General features: G+C 42.4%; 1 protein-coding gene across 2 annotated transcripts in view; it reads left to right on the forward strand.

Annotated features, from left to right (window-relative positions):
• Positions 1-16,184, forward strand: part of LRRTM4 (leucine rich repeat transmembrane neuronal 4) — a 447,797-nt gene that overhangs the window by 422,684 nt on the left and 8,929 nt on the right. The window lies entirely within an intron of this gene.

Below are 16,184 nucleotides of genomic sequence, written 5' to 3' on the forward strand. Positions count from 1 at the left end.
GACTGGAGATGACCCATAAACTCCCCTGGTCGGGAGGTGTCCCAGGTGGTATAGAGTCAACATAGCCAGCTCCCACACTCCATCCCAGCAATGCTGAGCATAGGTGATGGGGAAGTCTGGGGAAGAGCAGTGGCTAGAAGCCTGTGTGCTCTGGCTATCCCTACCTGGCAGATGGTCACTAGGGGAGAGTTTTCAAATGGCACTAGTTAGAGCAACCTCCAGGCTGCTCTAACTTGCATTAGGGCTGGGGCAGAGAATCAGGGAGCCCTAGCCAGCTCCCTCACAGCACTCGGCCATCTCTGATAAGCTGAATGAGCTCAAAAAATCTATGTCTATATGTCTGACCTATATTGGCTATGTAGTTTAGGCCCTGATCCTACACAGTGTAGTGACAAGGTTGACTGCTGAACTTGCCCAGAACCCTATTGGCTTCAAAGGGGGTCTGCACAGGTGCAGTAGTTGGCTCCCATGCTACACAATGCACTACCACGGCTTTAGACTCAGTGGGGCAGGATCTAAATCTTTTTAAAATGCCACATAAACTGCTGTTGCCCAATAATTATTTTGATTCCTTTTGCTTTCATACAGTAACTTAATAAGTATGCTCAAGGTTCTTCTGCTTCAAAGATAACTAAGCTGAGAATATTTCCTGACTGATCTTTCTTCCAATTTTCTTGCAGATTTTGAAAGTCTTTCCTGTTGATTTCCCTACATATTGTAAAACTTGCCCTTAGGAACGAAAAAGTCATTTGTTTTCTGGCGAGTATTAAAAAAAAATAAAAACAATGCTCTCATTGTGAAATATCCCTGCCTGCAATGCTGGACAATCTTGCATTAATTTTCTGCTTGCTTGATCTCTGATATCCAGTGTCTATAGAACATGAGTAAGGCATGAATCAAAGTTTTTTTATTAATTTTCTAATATTGTTTCCTATATGATTTTTTCCCTTTTGATTTTTTCCCTTGATTGCTGTTTTAGTAATCTGTTCAAATGCAATAAGAAGCCACTATTACAGACATCCATTTCAAGCGGGATGCTCAGTTTGGGAGAAAATCCTGATCCCATTAAAGTCAAGGAGAGTTTTCTTAATACTTTGTATTTCTAAAGCACTTTATGAACCTTAATTAAAACTCACAGCACTCCTAGATAGTGCCTAATTACCACACTAATGGGCTCATTAAAATACATAGGTAGGTTAGCAGTGGTATCTATTCATTGCTGGATAAATAGAGACAAAGACTGATGAAGTAATTTCCAAAGTTCAGACATACTGGCTATGCATAGCATTCATGTACTCAGCTAGGAGTGACTTTGCATGCTAGTGGCTGTGAGAGATCAGAGCCTGAAGAAGTTTGCATCCAAGATTGGAGAGTTAAGGGAACAAGCAGTTCAGGTTACACCCTGGGAAATGTCACACCTGGTTTTGGTGCAAAAGGGCTGGGATCTGCCCACTACTGGCTGGATGAAAATCCTTCCCCGACCACCACTGGATGGCATTTCCCAATGGGTAAGGGTTGGGGTTGGGGCTGGGTTCCTGTGCCAACTACCCCTCAAGACCCTGACATAGACAGCCTCCCAGTGGGTGTCAAGAACAGGGAGAGATGTTTGGAATGGGAAGGATTGCAACTGCTTTCTGCCAGCTCACAGCTGGTGTATGGTCCATAGCCAATTCTCATAAATTAAAGCAGCCCCTATGCTGCTCTAATTTATTCCACGACTGGAACAGTTTTTAAGAATCAGGTAGCTTTAACTGGTTCTCCTCAGATTTCAGCACAGGAGTGATGCTAGCCCTATAATTTTCATACTGGAAATGACATTAAGCAGAGACTGGTAGCTGAAGTGGAGCCTCTGTGAAAGGTTCCTTATACTGTCTGTACAGAAGATGAGAATAGAACTTAGGCATATTGATTTCCCATTGCCTATTCTAACCTCTAGACTATACTATCTTCTAGAGCCAAGAACAGAACTCTGGAGTTCTGATTCTGAGCTCTTTGCTGTCTCTAATGGACCATGGTCCCCTGTAAAGTGAGCAATAGACTGCAGGAGTCCTGATTCGCAGCCTCCAGCTCTAACAATTCAACAATACTCCCCCACCAGAGTCCTGATTCCCTGCTCTCTCCAATAGACCACACTCCCACCCACAGCCAGAAATTGTGATTCTCACTCCCTAGCTTTAGACACTAAAACCACACTCCCTCCTGGAGCCAGGAATAGAAGCCAGGAGGCCTGTGTCCCAGTGATCTATTCTAACCACTAGACCCCACATTCTCTTCCCTGTTATTTGCCTCTGCAATTTCCCGTCCTTTTTAGTAAAACTGGTGATTATATAAACCCTCGCCACCAACGTGAGTCATATAGATCCGTACTTTTTTGGAAACCGCGGGGTTGCAGTCTCTTTTCAGCGTGGGCACACAGCTCCCGTTAGTGCTAATGAGAGTGACATATGAACATCAAGAGGAAAAGCTATCCCTTATAGTGTCGGATTAATGTACTTTTCAATATGTTTGTGCGCCCGTGCACGCTGATTTCACTGCTAGGAGCAAGCGGAGGCAATTAAACTCTTGTAATTTCTCTTGAACAGAGTCTTGCTGAGGCATGAAGGCCTAGCGGAGGTTCCTCCTGCATGCAGGAAGGACGAGAACATGATTTGGAATGCTTGTAGTTTCTTTATTCTCTCTCATCAGAGAGGGCCCATCCTAGAGAAAATTGGCATATAAAACAATCTCTCCAAGAAAAAAACAACAAACTCTTGAACTCTTGCTTAGTTTACAGTATCATTTCCCCCTCCTTTAACTTATGAATTTCCTGACTGGCAGCTTCAGAGACTAGACCCTTATGTTGATCCACAGACCATGTGAAGCAGCATAAGGAGACAGTTGAGTTTGCATAGCTTGGTCTGTACTAAGAAGGTTAGCAGTGGTGCCACTTAGCAGTGAATGTGATGGTGGCAGATGGGCTTTGTGATGTGCATACCATTCCTGCAGGGACTGGATGGAGAGCCATTAACCTCTTTTTCCATATAGAATTCCAAAGCTGCATCAGGTTGAGATGTCCAACTTGAGAGACATTAAAGGAGTCTGATTTATTTTTGAAGTCCTCAGCACCCACTCTCTAAAATCAGGAGTCTCAAATTGAGCACCCAAAACTTAAACCTTGCATCCCAAGTCACAACCAAAAATCTTGGGCATTGCTCACTGCTGGCCTGGGACTAGATTGCAACTGAGGTGAAAGGCTCTGTGTCTGGTTATCTGTCGTGATGCTGCTTCTTTATTTAAAAAAATGTGTTAGTTTCATTAGCGCGTTTAGATTAATTAATGGTAGTCGTTGGGGCAGTTTTATGGTCAACTATTTATTCAAATCAGCTGAGACCCATCAACTCATTTCACAAAAGCCACAGAGCAGCCCTGACTGTTTGATCAGCCTATGCTCAGGTTAGATTGAAACCAGTAATGTGTAGAAGGAAAATCTTACATCTTTTGTTAACAACTCCTCTAAGTCACCCAGTCCTCCCTTTCCTGTAACATTTTGAATTTCTAGGCAAAAGTTGTCATAGTCTCTGAGTTATACCTATCCTGATCTTAGGGACAAAATGTTGTGCATTCGGCATCACGTTTGCAACTTTAAGAATACATTTTTTTTTTGTCTCTCCATGTGCAGATCTCATGTCCAACTTTAAAAGAGTATTTAAAACTCTTTAAGGAAACCATCAATTTCCGGGTAGTTCTCCAGCATGCTATAAATTCTGAGCATATCTAATGGAAAGCCAATATTTAATACTAGACAAAGACTTATTTCACTCATTCTCCAATGCCTTCATTTGTCACTCTGGCAGCAACATTATCAAATGTTCATATTAAAGACTGTACATATTTATTGTGAGTAATGGATGGAACAGGTTGCCATCTTTATGATCACTGCACGGAAAAACAACTCTCCCTTTTCCCTTATTGTCATAATTCTTCCTCGACAGAAGCTATGTGCTTGTTTTTTTAAATGCTATAAGGAACCTTTCACAGAGGCTCCACTTCAGCTACCAGTCTCTGCTTAATGTCATTTCCAGTATGAAAATTATAGGGCTAGCATCACTCCTGTGCTGAAATCTGAGGAGAACCAGTTAAAGCTACCTGATTCTTAAACTGTTCCAGTCGTGGAATAAATTAGAGCAGCATAGGGGCTGCTTTAATTTATGAGAATTGGCTATGGACCATACACCAGCTGTGAGCTGGCAGAAAGCAGTTGCAATCCTTCCCATTCCAAACATCTCTCCCTGTTCTTGACACCCACTGGGAGGCTGTCTATGTCAGGGTCTTGAGGGGTAGTTGGCACAGGAACCCAGCCCCAACCCCAACCCTTACCCATTGGGAAATGCCATCCAGTGGTGGTCGGGGAAGGATTTTCATCCAGCCAGTAGTGGGCAGATCCCAGCCCTTTTGCACCAAAACCAGGTGTGACATTTCCCAGGGTGTAACGTGAACTGCTTGTTCCCTTAACTCTCCAATCTTGGATGCAAACTTCTTCAGGCTCTGATCTCTCACAGCCACTAGCATGCAAAGTCACTCCTATCTGAGTACATGAATGCTATGCATAGCCATCTATGAATAGATACAGGGTGACACCCTGCTTTGCCCTCCAGAAAGGCACATCTTGTGCTGTTCAGTAGCCCACTGAATTATACGGGCTCATAATTAGTTTGTCATTCCAACAAAGGGTAATGAATATGCATCAAACTTGTCTTAAGTGGAGGTTTCCCAAACACCTCAACTGAACACATTGGTTTAGACAAAACAATAAACAAGTTTATTATTAAGGAAATAGTTAAATTTATTAACCAAAGAAAGATTTTAAGTGATAGGGCGTATAAATCAGAGTTGGTTACAAAAGAAATAAAAAGATAAATTTACAAGCTAATTCCTAAATGTTACCAAGGCTAATAAGCAAAAAGGTTTCTCTCACCCAAAAGTTTTCTACAGTCTGTACTGGCTGGAAAACCTCTAGGCCAGGACCACTCCCCCCAGTTCAATGATGTCCCTATGTCTTTCAAGCGATCTTGCTGTCGTGAGTACAGATGGGGGAGGAGAGGTGATGGGAAGGCCACTGTCTCTCTCCTTTTTCTTCTCTGACCCTTCGTACTGGAAAAGTATTTGCTGGGTCATGAGGTCAGGCAGTGCCATGGCATATGTGAGCTGTGAACTGTCCTTCAAGTGTATTGTAAATTTCTTGTTTACAACTCCCCTGCTGGTGAACCTCTGATTAAGCGGGTAATGGCCTTTTAGCACCTAGCTGGCATGACAGTGTGCCTTTGTCTTTGAGAAAATTGTCTATTATCCAGAACTACAGAACATTTCAGTAACAATCATAGTAAAATCTCATAGCTCCATATAAAATGTTGATACACACATTTTAACAGGACAATGATGTTCAGCAGATTGAGTTTTCAAATGATACCTCACAAGGCATACTTTGTACAAAATACACCTCCACCCCGATATAACGCAACCTGATATAACATGAATTCGGATAAAGTAGCGCTCTGGGAAGGCGGGGCTGCGCACTCCAGCAGATCAAAGCAAGTTCGCTATAACACGGTTTCACCTCTAATACGGTAAGATTTTTTGGCTCCCGAGGACAGCGTTATATCGGGGTAGAGGTGTATATTGTAACCATATAAAAGAGATGAACATGGAGTCCAGGGTGTCATATGGGGTACAGGGTATCACACTAGGTCAGAGATGCTGGCCCATATTCTATTTAGCAGACCAAAGTTCACATAAAGGATCTCCCTGTTCCCTGAGTAGCCCCAATGTAGATCATGTTCCCTCTCTCTCATATGCTGGGGCAATATGGAGGCACGTTTTACTCTGGGAGTAACTAAGAGATGGGAGGGGAAAGGTTTTGACTTTCCATATGTTTTTTTGCTGAAATGGTGAGGGAGGCAGGATGTACATAGTCTGATGCAACTTGCATCCCTAACTCCTAGCAGTGCTGTGATTTTCTGGTTCAACCACTACAGTAGTCTTTATAGACACACCATTGTAGGCCAGGCAGTCTATTCAGTCTCCCCACAGACAAGCTGGGAGGAATCTACCTCCCATTGGGACCTCTGGGCATGCTCAGTGCCACACCTGAGTCTCTCCACAAAAGAATGATAGCCCTATAGGGCAGTGTAGCTGGACAGAGTAAAGATCATATCTCTGTCAATGAGGATTGGGTGGCCCATATGTTTCTCTCTCAAGGATAGTCATTACCCTTGACATTATGGGGTGCATCCCCCAGGATGTTCAGTACCTTCTGCAGCTGTAAAGCTGAGATGGACTGTGAAGACTGAATTTTGTTTTGGGCGCTGTTGGCAGTCCTTTGGGGCAAAACTCTATAGTATTTGATGGAGAAGGTGAACCTTTCTATAGAATTTTAAATCAACCCGTGGAATTATATAGCAGGGAACATAGTTTTCTTTTAAATTCTATGGGACTTATTCTTCTCTTACACCAATTTTACAACAGTGCAATTCCTTTGAATTTGGTGGAGCTACTGTTGATACACAACACTGCAAGGGAGAGTCCCTCTAGTATAGATGTGGCACCCGGTACCCCATGTTCACCACTTTTTATATGGTGGTTATATTTTGTACAAAGTGTGCCTTGTGAGGTATCATGTGAAAACTCACAATCAGCTGAATGTTCTCATTCTCCTGAAATGTATGTAACATCACTGCAGGTCAAATTATGAGATTTTGCTATATGAGTCTTCCACAAATATTTTGTAAGTCTGATTAATGCCCACAAACCAATTTTTCAGATACAAAGACACACTGGCAACCCCAGACTGGTATTAACAAAGTCAAGTGGGCTATCACTTACTTAAGCAACCATTCTTCAGCAATGGGGAGCTGTAGACAAAGAATTTACATTTCCTCTCAGAAATGCTTCCAACCTCACGTACAGAGGAGATGTTGTCTGTACCCTGGTGGTTGGTAATCCTCAAAGAGAGGAGGAGGGTATAAAAAATAAGAGACAGTAAACTTCACCTCACCCCTCTCCTCCTCCTATCTCTCTACTCATGACCATGACTATGATTCTGAAAGAACTGAACAAAAGCGAGGAGTGGTCCCAGGCTGGGAAAAGAAGCAGCCTGTGAAATGTATTGCAGCTGTTGGTGAGAAAAACTCCTTTCTCACTTTTAAACCCATTAGCCTTCATTAGTTTAGGAACTAGCTTGCATGTTTATCCTTTTATTTCTTTTTAACCAGTCCTGATTTATATGCATCTCTGTTTGTAATCACTTAAAATCTATGTTTCTTTAGTTAATAAATTTGTTTTATTGTTTTATCTAAGCCGGTGTGTTTTGGTTGAAGAGCTTGGGAATCCCTACTGAGGTCAACAAGCCTGCTGCATAATCATTACCCATTATTGGAAAGACGAACTATCTATGAGCCTGTATTGTCCAATGATCTACTGAGCAGTACAAGATGCACATTTCTGGGAAGCAAGGCTGAGGCTGAGGGATATGCGGGTGTCTCCCTGTATATAATTCATGGATTCAGCTGGGAGTAACTTTGCATGCTGGTGTCTGTGAGTGAGTAGAGCCTGAAGGGGCTGCTGCTCCTCAGCAAAGTACTGTAAAAAGCATCTCAGGCTGGAGAGCTAAGGGGACAAAGCAGTCCAACAGGAGGGATTTTGAAAAAGTGCTCAAAGAGATTTTCAAAGGTATTTAGCTACATAAAGATGCAGATAGGTGCCTAGGGAATATTCAGAAATGCCTAAGCAAGTTAAGCTATAAATCCCATTGAAATAAATGTGAGTTAGGCATCTGACCTGCTTAGGAGCTTTTTGAAAATCCAATTAGGTGCCTATCTACAACATCTTTAGGAGCCTAAATACCTTTGAATATCTGGTCTTTAGACACTTGAGAGCTCAACGGACAGATTTTCAAAACACCTCAGGCTCAGTTTAGACCCCAAAATAAGAGCCCGTTGTGTTCAAATGCTCAGCACCCCACTTCTCCTATTGCAGCATTTGTGGACAGATTTTGAAAGAGCTTAGCAACCAACAAGCTGAGCTCTTGAGAATCTATCACATATTTAGGTGTATGAATAGAAACAGAAAATGAGGTACTTTTAAAATTTGGCCCAGAAGTCCTTTGGGATTTGTGCGCCAGATTTTAAAAGGGGTGTGTGTGTGTGTATGGGCCTAAAGATGCAGGTAGCTGCTTAGTGGGATTTTCAAAAGTTCTAGATACTTAACTCACATTAGATGCCCAGACCAGATCCTCAAAGGTATTTAGGAACCTAACCTAACTTGAAATCAAAGGGAATTATACACTTACAAGGAGATGGGGCCTACACAGTTTTGAAAACTGTACTAGGAGCCTATCTGCATCTTTAGATGCCTTAATATCATTGAAAATCTAGCCTTGTGGCTCTAAGTGACTTAGATGCCTTTGAAAACATCACCCTTTCATCCCTTTTAAATTTTATAGGACTCTTTCGTAAGGGAAATTATACTAGTAGTGTTAGCAGCAGTATCAATGACTTTCAGAATAAAATAATCTGGTTATTCTATCAGCTCCTCCACAGTGGAACATGAAAAATTGCCATGCCTTTCTCATCATACTTCCCAGAAACAGTTACTCCATAAAATAAATATAAAGCAATTTAAAGAAATACCTTACCCAAGGAAAAATAACAGGGTTTAAAAGATTTTCTCTTCTCCAGTAGTTTCCTATAGGGAAACCATTTCACTTACTGATTGAAAGATGAAATCTGCCCACAGACAGAAGAGTGGGATATTCATGGCTTTCCCTCTCATAATTGTGAGTAGTGTGTCCAGTTAAATAATCCAGTGAAAGGTTTGCATTTAAAGGGGAAGGCACTATTATGATCTGGTACGACAGATGCTCCCTTAGTTATCTTCAGAAATGACTCAGTGAAAGAAGAATAAAATTCCAGTTTGCATATTGTATCCATTAAACTGACAGGCGTGCTAGCAAGATGACATTATCTGGGGGCTTGTAACCTGTAATATACTTTTGCAAGGAAGCATGGACAATAATCATCATAATGGTCTCATTTTTATATTATATTATAAATAGTTTATGAAAATGTATTGCATTATTATTATTTTAATATATGGTTTCTCAATTGTTATAGACTATTGTTCAGCAAGCCCATAAGTAGCCTTATAAACATGGCTTTTAATAATCTGTTACACTAATGGGCTTATAACCCCCTCTAATACATACCACTCATGTCTTTACCATGCTTATAGCTATTACCTATTACTATATCTATTAACTATTTATTAATCCTTTATAAAATATAAATAGAAACTTAACATGAAGCATGTCCATGATATTTGATATTATAGTATATTTTATCCTGAATTACTCTCTGGGCTGTCGATTCTCAACATTTTCCATACTGGTCCTGTAAAATATGTAATCAGTATCATAGTTGCATGTGGAAAGCACTGGTCAGTGTGCATTGTTTTTCCAATCCACAGAGAATGTGTCTGATGCAGTTACACAACCTGTCTCCTTAGCTGAGGCTGTAGATATTTCTGCACTTGGCCTGAGAGGTCCTTGTTCAGTCCTCAGTGTTGGCCGAGATGGCAGCCATAGCACATACTGTTCACTGCCCTTGTCAGCTCATTTGCATTTGAAAGGTGAAACCTGAAAATTCACTCTGACACTTGCTTATGCGCCAACTTCCTCTCAGCAACCATATGTGGAAGGTTGCAAGAACTGCACTCTGGGCCTGTCCAAAGAGGACTGGGGAGCTAGGAAATGGCATGATGACCCTGATTTTGCTTCTTGATCCATTAGGACAGATATTTCCATAGATGATGCTGCATCAAACAAGAAACCACATGGGCACAGGGCACCACACGTACGCATCAGCTCATAGGATTTTGACTTATGTGGGGAGAAATGAAGGTGGGGAAAGTAAATAGAGAAATGGGGACAAAGCAGTAAAGCAAAAGTAGGCAGTGCAGATCAGAAAAGGAAAAATAATTTAAAGACACAGAAGGGGAGTAGGTTTGGAGAAAAGGGTGGACAAATTAGCCAACAGGGAAAAGATGGAAAATGAACATTGATATTAATAAATAAAAGACACATCAGGATCCAGAAGGAAAAGTGGAAAACAGGAAGAGAAAAGGGGGAAAGTCAAGGGAGATAAAGTACTTTATTTAGCAGAAAGTTGGCTTTGTACAGGATTTTAAAGCTGTGGGATATTAGCAGTTTCCTAGTGCACACCCAACCAAAGATTTTCCCTTTTTGATGGAGACAAGGTCATACCCCTTCCTAAGATTTTGACCCTACATCCTGCTCTACATCCTGTCCTCATTTTCCTTGGGAAAGCTGCCAGGTACAGACTTGGTGATTCTCTGCCTGACAACTCGGGCCTGTGCGTTCTGTCTCTTTCTCTTGCAATCTCTCTCTGGCTGCACTGTAGAGGCTCTGCTGCAGTCTTGGTTTGTGGATCCTGAGAGAGCCTGGTCTGACCTTGACATCTTTCAGGCAGGGCTCTGCACCATGACTGAACCTTAGTTAGGTCCTATGTATTCCTTCCTTCCTGGCTTGTGTCCTCTCCTTCTGGAAGTTACATAGGCTGCTGACATGATTTGGTGGGAAGTGAATAAAGGAGGCTAGGAAACAGTTTCTCTCTGGCGTGGGAAGGAAATTGAACATGAAATTGCAGTAAACAGATCAGGGAAGTCACAACCCCTTCTCCCCGTCATTTTATCAGATGAACTCTGCTCAGTGCTCCAGGCCTAATCCAGCCTTGTTCTAGACTCAGAGAAAGTTCTCTGTAGGATTTTTGAAGCTTGGCATACCTAGGGGGACTGTCAGGATTGGTGGCAAAGATTTTGTAGAACAGCAGTTCAGGTAAGACTCAAGGCTGAAGTTGAGCTGTTTACCTGAGGCTTATTCCACATTCATGTACAGCCCTTTGGCGGAGATATTTTCGATGAATAGGGTTTCTCATGAGACTTCTAGCACTTCCTCATAGAGCTAGTCATAATTTTTCATTTGATTTCTAAAATCAAATGTAGATTTTAAAAACATCCAAATAGGTATTTCTGCAGAAAATGTCAGTGAAATTTGGGAGGGAGGGAAAGGGGTTGAAAACTATTTTTGTTGTTGTTTTGTTTACAGTAACTGAAAATGGGATCCGTGTGTGTATGTGTACATGGGTTTATATAATTTAAAATACTATATGTGTAATGTGCAGCTCTGATTTTTGTGTACATTTGCAAACACACAGTTGAAATGTGCTTTACACTTGGAATGTAAGGTGGTTACGGATCTGATAGTTCTTAGCTCGTGGCAGACTCAGCTGAAAGTGCAAGGTCTGAAGTCTGGAGACAAAGGGCCTGTTTCAAGAGCCCACTGAAATCAGTGGAAATCTTTCCATTGACTTCATTGGGCTTTGGGTCAAGTCCTAAATTACTCTTTCACCTGTGCTGGACCTTCGGGTCACAACTGGAGCACACTGGCAGTGCTGTAGAAGCTTGCACTTGTTCTGCGGGTTAAGGGCCTGACTCCGGAAAACATTAATTCTATTAAGCATGCTCTAAGGGCTTCTCTGCATGAACAATCAATCCCGCAGTAAACTGGGAAGCGAACCTACCCTGCACTAGCCTACTGTGCTCTAACTGCCATGTGCAGACTGCTGATGCACATTGACAGTTTGTTGGAGTGCTTTGAGTTAGTGCTCTTTGAAATGGGACTGATTGTTCATGTCAATGCCCTAGGTATACTTCATACTGCCTCAGCACAGGAGAATGGACTAGCTGACCTTATGGGGTCCTGCCAGCCTCCATTTGTATAACTCTATTATTCTGTATAGTCCCATTTACTTTAATGGGTCTTAAGTACATGCTTAAAATTAAGCACATGCCTAAGTGCTTCCCTGAATCAGTTCCAAAGCGAGTTTCCAGAGCTTTCAACTCATCATCTTTCAACAGCATGAAATTCATTAACATTTCCTATATCAATTATATCTGGCTAATGTATCTAGTCAATTTATCTTTTAGGTGAAGCTGTGTGTTCGACTAATCCTAAAACTATGACTTCATACCTTGCTTATTATTTTTTATGTTAAATAATATACAGTATAAAATGTACTCTGAATTAGATTTAACATCAAACATATTAATTCAGTAACAAAACCATTGTGTTGAGACACTAAATGTTAGAGCAAATGAGAAAATATTACCTACATAATTCCAACGTCTGTGCATTCAGGAAGTATGGATACACTTAACTTTAAAAGTTAACTTGATGTGGATTGTTCAATAAGTACCATTAGATATATACCTGTTTAGGAAACAAATTACTGTATATACTTATTCATAAGCCAAATATTTTTGGTGGTAAAGTGACGCATCAAAGAGCAGGGATTGGCTTATAAACGGGTCTACACCAAAATTTGATGATTTAAAACTCTATAGAATCATTGAATTGAATATCTAATACGGGGATCGGCAACCTTTGGCATGCAGCGTGCCAGGGTAAGCACCCTGGCAGGCCAGGCCAGTTTTTTACCTGCCACGTCTGCAGGTTCGACCAATCGCGGCTCCCACTGGCCGCAGTTCGCCGCTCCAGGCCAATGGGGATGGCAGGAAGCAGCAGCCAGCACGTCCCTCGGTCCGCACTGCTTCCCGTTGCCCCCATTGGCCTGGAGCGGCAAACCACGGCCAGTGGGAGCCACGATCGGCCAAACCTGCGGATGCGGCAGGTAAACAAACCGGCCCTGTGGCTGCAGTTTGCCATTTTTAGCCAAATGGAGCTGCGCAAAGTGGCACATTGGCTGGGAATGGCGAACTGTGGCCACAGGGAGCTGAGGGGCTCCATGCCTGCAGACACTCCAAGTTAACAAAACATACCGACCTGCCAGCGGCTTACCCTGACAGGCCAGGACCCAAAGTTTTCAACCCCTGAAATATAGAGTTGGCTTATGAAAGGGTCATACAGTTTTTGCTATTTTTACCTATCCATTTTGGGAGGTTGGCTTATAAATGAACAGGCTAATGAATGAGTATATACGGTAAATGTAAATTGGGTTTATCTTAATTGCAAAGCACTATGGCGCAGGCAATCACAGCACTCACCTGGCTGAGAATTTTCATGCTTTTTTTTGTTTTCTAGAGAAGAAAACTCAGCTAATTCAATGGGATGGTTATTGAACTATTACACTGGAGTGAGAGGACCAGCTGTGTGAATATTTTTTTAAAGTATTTATTTTCTAATTTAGGCACATGAGCCAACAGTACTGGAAATTAGTAAATTATAATGGTGCCCATATAATTAACTACAAGACCCAAATTTTCTAAAGTAACTAGTGATTTGGGGTGTCTCGATTTTTGGATGTCCAAATTGAGACACCTTAGAGGGACTGATTTTCAGAAAGGGCATAACTTCCTATCTGTTATAAGTAACCTATCTGATTCCCAGCAATGTAATATATGCATGCCTCACAATCTTCAATATATGTATCCACACAACACCCCTGTGAGGTAGGAAAGTGCTATTATCCCTATTTCACAGATGGGGGAACTAATGCACAGAGAGAGTAGGTGGCCTGTATAAGGAAGTTTGTGGCACAGAGGGGACTTGAAAGTGGGTCTCCCAAGTCCCAGGCTAGCACCCTAACCACTTTGCAGAATCAAGTGTGGGTAATATACTAAAAGAGGAAAGGAAAGAGCCTGGATTACAATAATAAGACCATGGGGATATTCAACAAGTTTCCAATCCAAAGCCCACTAAAGTCAATGAAAACACTCTCATTGAGTTTGGTGGGCACCAGATCAGGCCCTAAAACATGTTCAAGTGATATAGTTGATGAAGGTGAAGATTTAGGTTTTTTTATTTTTTGTGGGCTATGTGAAAAAAACAAACTTTTTGCTTTTACTGCAGTACTTCCTCTAGCAGCTCTTTACATAATCTCTTAACAATGGCATCTCCTTATCTCAACATCATTGGGAGTGCCTGGTTATTAATTATGTTAATTAATGGCACCCTGCTGTAAAATGAGTAAGCCCAAGTTGAATTCTAGCCATTGAAAGAATTTTTAAATAAGTCTTTTCTCATTAAACCAGTAGCACTAGCGTTATACACTTTTTATCACAGCACTTTACACTATTTCACTCTCTTGGCAGCTCTCTGAGGCAAAACTATTGGCCTGGATTTTACATTCTGTTTTAGCTGTTCTTTGCCAAGGATAACTCTAGTTCAACAGCATTATGCCACCATAAAATCTGTGCAGCTTCTGAATTCTACAGTCCATTCCTATTCATCAAAGCTCTTGTCCACATGCTTAAGTGCTTTGCTAAATAGGGCTGAACTTAAATATGTGCTTACATGCTCTGATGAACTGGGGCCCAACTGAGTGGAGAATCAGGTTCACCAATACTGAGCATTCAAGAGAAAACTGAACAAGCATGCAGCCCTGAGAAACATGGGTTTAATGCTGCTCCAGAATTTCATTTGGTGTCAGGTACACTCAGCTTTGTTCTCTTTGTTTTAGTGCAGTTGTTATTCAGCCATGAGGATATCGAGCCATTAACCTCTCCAATGTTAATTTCACTTTGAAAGGGAAGATTTGCATTCCTAAATTTCACCCATTGAATCTTTTATGTTAATCCCTCAGATACAGGTTTATGTAAATTTTGCTTGTAATGGAATGTTTGTTTCAAGTGGGCGGCTGTTAAGACTGCAATGTTTAGACCATTTAGTGGGAAGATCTACAGAGGTGAAGACTTCAGAAGTTAATACCCGCTAATTAATACAGCCCTTTAGCTCAAAACCTTACTGAGGGTATGGCTACATTTGGAATTTCAAAGCGCTTTGAAGTGTAAGTGTAGTCGAAGCGGCAGCTCTGGGAGAGAGCTGTCCCAGCGCTGCATGTAAACCACATCCCTTACGGGTGTAGCGTGCAGCGCTGGGAGCTTTACAGTGCTGTATCTTGCAGCGCTCAGGGGGGTGTTTTTTCACACCCCTGAGTGCGAAAGTTGCAGCGCTGTAAAGTGTGAGTGTAGCCATGGCCTTAACTAAGTTTTTTTGGCTGACAGAGGGTATGTCTACATCTACAATTTTGCAGCGCTGGTTGTTACAGCTGTGTTAGTACAGCTGTATAGGGCCAGCGCTGCAGAGTGGCCACACTTACAGCAACCAGCGCTGCAAGTGGTGTTAGATGTGGCCACACTGCAGCGCTGTTGGGAGTGGTGCATTGTGGGTAGCTATCCCACAGAGCACCTCGTCCCATATTGGCGCTGTGGCTTGTGGGAAGGGGAAGGAAGTGTGATTGTCTTTCCGCTTCCTGTTCCTGTTCCAACGCCCCGTGGTGCTTTGGTACACATTCGGAGCAGTGTGGCAGCATTGTGATTCTACACGCTTTTTCTGCAATTTTTTTATAAATGGATCCTGAGCAGCTGACGACCTTATTGATGAATGTTGCCAGCACATCGCGCTTGGCAGTGGAGCTATTCCTTCAGCTGCAAAGTGAGAGTGACAGTGAGAGCGACAGTGAGAGTGACAGTGAGTCAGACGATGATATTGAATCGCCTCACTGTGAAGACAGTACATTGCTTGTGGCAGTAACAGACGTGCTCAGCTCCGTGGACCGGCGCGTTTGGGCTCGGGAAACCAGCACTCAGTGGTGGGATCAAATCGTCCTGCAAGCCTGGGATGACGAGCAGTGGCTGCAGAACTTTTGGATGAGAAAAGCCACTTTCATGGCACTGTGTGCTGAGCTCGCCCCTACCCTGCGGCGCAGGGACACGAGATTGAGAGCTGCCCTGCCAGTGGAGAAGCGGGTGGCTATTGCAATCTGGAAGCTGGCAACTCCAGACTGCTTCAGATCGGTGGCGAACCAGTTTGGAGTGGGAAAGTCTACAGTTGGAATGGTGCTGATGCAAGTTTGCAGGGCCATTAATCGCACCCTGCTAAGAAGAACCGTGACTCTTGGGAACGTGCAGGACATTGTAGATGGCTTTGCAGAAATGGGGTTCCCTAACTGTGGAGGGGCAATAGATGGGACTCATATTCCTATTCTGTCACCACCTCACCTGGCATCAGAGTATGTTAATCGCAAGGGGTATTTCTCCGTGGTTCTGCAAGCGCTTGTGGATCACTGTGGGCATTTCACTGACATTTACTCAGGATGGCCTGGAAAGGTGCACGA

Source organism: Gopherus flavomarginatus, chromosome 2 (assembly GCF_025201925.1).
Source record: "Gopherus flavomarginatus isolate rGopFla2 chromosome 2, rGopFla2.mat.asm, whole genome shotgun sequence".
NCBI classification, from domain to species: Eukaryota; Metazoa; Chordata; order Testudines; family Testudinidae; genus Gopherus; species Gopherus flavomarginatus.